This window comes from Echinops telfairi, unplaced genomic scaffold (assembly GCF_000313985.2).
Source record: "Echinops telfairi isolate 266 unplaced genomic scaffold, ASM31398v2 ScPeMD7_3533;HRSCAF=4204_0, whole genome shotgun sequence".
In the NCBI taxonomy this organism is placed as follows: Eukaryota; Metazoa; Chordata; class Mammalia; order Afrosoricida; family Tenrecidae; genus Echinops; species Echinops telfairi.
The window spans coordinates 81,341,416-81,344,751 of NW_022107431.1; the positions used below are offsets into that span (position 1 = coordinate 81,341,416).

Here is a 3,336-nt window from a genome sequence, read left to right on the forward strand (position 1 = left end):
TTGGTATTACTAAAAGTCAGCTCATGCATAGAATTCATAAGAGTATATATTGAGAAACTAAATGAGTTGTTTCCTAATCCACTGAAGTATTTAAATACAAATTATAAATTTAATTTAATCCTTTTAAAAACTGCATTAAATCTTCATTGTTGATTATATTGAAAATTATATGGGGAAATTAAAAAATACAATCCAAATTATATGCTATATTTTACATACATTAAATAATCAACACATAAAGTTTTCCTTTTTTTCACTGTGTAACCTGCTTCAGTCCCTGAAGCCCACGGGGTAAAACCAGGCAATGGTTCCGGGTTCCAGTTTGCTTTGGCATGGGGCATTATGAGAGGCCCGTGGGATCGGACCTGCCATCAATCCAAACCCATGCACCAGATAAAGTTTTCATGTACTTTTAAAAATGTTAGCTTTATATGAAAGGTCTCCAAAAAGTTCATGGAGAAATAGAATAAGAAGATAATGAGATTTTCTATGAGCATTTGAAGCTCACTCATCCATTAGTAGTATGTGCCTGTTGATACACACACACACACACACACACACACACACACACACTCACACAAAGGTCATTCTAAAAGTATTTGTGTAAAACTCTGAAACCTATTAAACAAAACTTTGAGAATATGAAGGCCTTGTCTCTCACTGTGTCCTCCATCAAAACCTGTGCTTTCCTGGAGACATAGGTGTCCTGTAACCCTTCCGTGAAGTTCGCTGTGCTCTGCCATTCATACCACTTCTCAAATGCCGTTTCAGCATTCTCAATGGACAAAAGTCCTGGTCTTTTAAATACTCTGTGAGTTTATGAAACAATCAGCTTTCTGATTGGATGCTATAAGGTTTCCCAATGAATGTCTCATATAACAGCCCTTGTTACTCTCAAAAAATGAGCAGGTACATTGCCGTGATGGAAAACAAGACAAAACAAAATAACTTCATGCAAATTGGTTGGACTTTTCCTCACCATTGTAATTTTCAACTTTCCTAGAATTTATTTCTTCTAACCCCCCATTATTATTCTCCTGTATCCTTTGAGAATATGAAGATCATTAAGATGTATCAAGATCACTCCTTTGGAAACCCAAAAAGCAGGCACTCTAACCTTCTGTGCTGACCTCTTTACCTCGTATTTAATTGGCCTCAAAGATCCTCTCCGAGACTACTGCTTTGATTGGACCTTTGTTTTTGAAGGTACCCTAACAAGAGTAAGATATGTGCATTACTGGGAGAACTAGTTTGCAGCTATCAACCAATCACAGAGATATGTTTAAATACATTTTGTTTAAAATAAACCTCTGGGTGTATAAACTAGAAACCAATATTAGCAATACTATTTGACTAACCCTCCAATGTATGTCTAGAGATAGGGATTCTCAGAGAAAGAGAGAGCGTTTCACTGTAAAATATTAACTTTAAAGAAAAGTAGAAAAATAAACACAATTTTATTGACTAGAAAGTCAATTATTTTTTCTTCTACAAAGGCACATGGGTATCATAATGCATGAAAGCATAAGATATTACAGCAATAGCACTGGAAACAAGAATGAAATGTAAATGTCTTATAGCAATATGATTAGTAAACTATACCAGTTACTGTTTTAAAATTTTGTCTTTAATTAATATATAAAGCAAGTGTATTTTGTATTTTCCTTTTGCAAATGAGAAAGTATGAGACCCTGATGGCATAGATGGCTACAGTTTGGGCTGCTAACGACAAGGTCACCGAGGGTTCTGGGACAGAAGCGGAGGCTCTCTGTGCTGTAAAGACCACAGCCTGGGACCTAACGGGCTTTTCTATGCTGCCATGTAGGCCTCCCTCTGAGTCAAAATTGACTACATGGCCGGGGGTTGGTTTGGTTGATTGTTTTAGATGAGAAAACGGAGGTACCAAGATTCTGAGTTCTTTTCCCAAATAAAGAAAATGTCAAACTCCAAGCTATTTGAACATACTCTCTCACATTCTTAGCTACTATGCTATAGTTACTGTTGTTTTGTTATTGTTAACTGCTTTTGAATCAGCTATTATCTCAGTGATTGCGGCACAACAGGATTAGACTATTATGACCCATAAGGCCAGCGGGTCTCAACCTGTGGGTCATGACCCCTTTGGGGATCAAACCACCCTTTCACAGAGGTTGCCTGTGAAACACATCACAGTCGCAAAATTACAGTTATGAAGTAGCAAAGAAAATACTTTTATAGTTGGGATGTCAGCACAACATGAGGAACTGTATTAAAGCTTCACGGCATTAGGAAGGTTGAGAACCATGGCATAAGACTATCAATGGCTAATTTTTTTCAAAGTAGATCGCCAGACCTTTCTTCCAAGGCTCTAAGTCTAGACCAACAATTCTTAACCTGTGGATCACAACCCCTTTGGAGGTCGAACGACCCTTTCACAGGAGCTGCCTAAGACCATCGTAAAACACATTTCCGATGGTCTTAAAAATTGAGACACCACTCCTCTGTCCATCTCCAGGCAGGACTGCCCACATGCAGATATGCCCACATACGAGTACCCAGTGTGATGACATCATTGCACCTTATCACATACACCCCGTACAAAAGAGCAGCTAGTGGGTAGAGAGCAGCTACTGTGTTGAAAGCAGCTGCTGTGTTGAAAGGAACAGCATTGGAGGTAAAATGACACTTCATGAATTATAATTACTGGGTAAATGTAAAATCATATACTGTAAAATCATCAACTATTGCATATATATATATATATATACACACACATACATACCATGGGACTTAATCTGGATGCTGATTGGTCTTTTTATATTCAGCTGTGGTTGATGTGAATACTGCCCCATTGTAGTAGTAACAAGTATGTAAAAAAACCAACAGAGGATGGTAAGTAATAGGAAATTTTAATGAACAGTATTGACTGAACTATGCCATGTATTATCTTTTGTATTATTAAAGCTATTGTTATATATTATTTTAATTAGCAAACCATCCCATGACAATGGATCATGTAGAGAAGAATATTAAGAAAAGAAAATATAGTGAGGATTTTTTACAGTATGTTTTTACCTCAATAATTACAACAGGAATTGAGAAACCACAATGTGTTATTTGCTGTGAAGTTCTATCAGTTGAATCTATAAAGCCGAACTAAAATGCCATTTTGATAGCAAGCATCCAAGTTTTTCTGGTAAGGATACCAACTATTTTAGAAGCAAACCTGATGGACTCAAGAAAGCCATACTGATGGCAAGTACCACAAACAAAATGTAGCAGCCATTGAAGCTTCATATTTGGTGGCATTCAGAATTGCCAGGGCTATGAAACCTCACACCATTGCTGAGTATTTAC

The 3,336-nt window shown here is 37.0% G+C and overlaps 1 non-coding gene across 1 annotated transcript; it reads right to left on the minus strand.

Annotated features, from left to right (window-relative positions):
• Positions 1 to 254: 254 nt before the first annotated feature.
• On the minus strand, positions 255 to 388 carry LOC115871103. Its single transcript, XR_004047087.1, has one exon. It is a non-coding gene; the product is annotated as a small nucleolar RNA SNORA42/SNORA80 family (small nucleolar RNA).
• Positions 389 to 3,336: the final 2,948 nt, after the last annotated feature.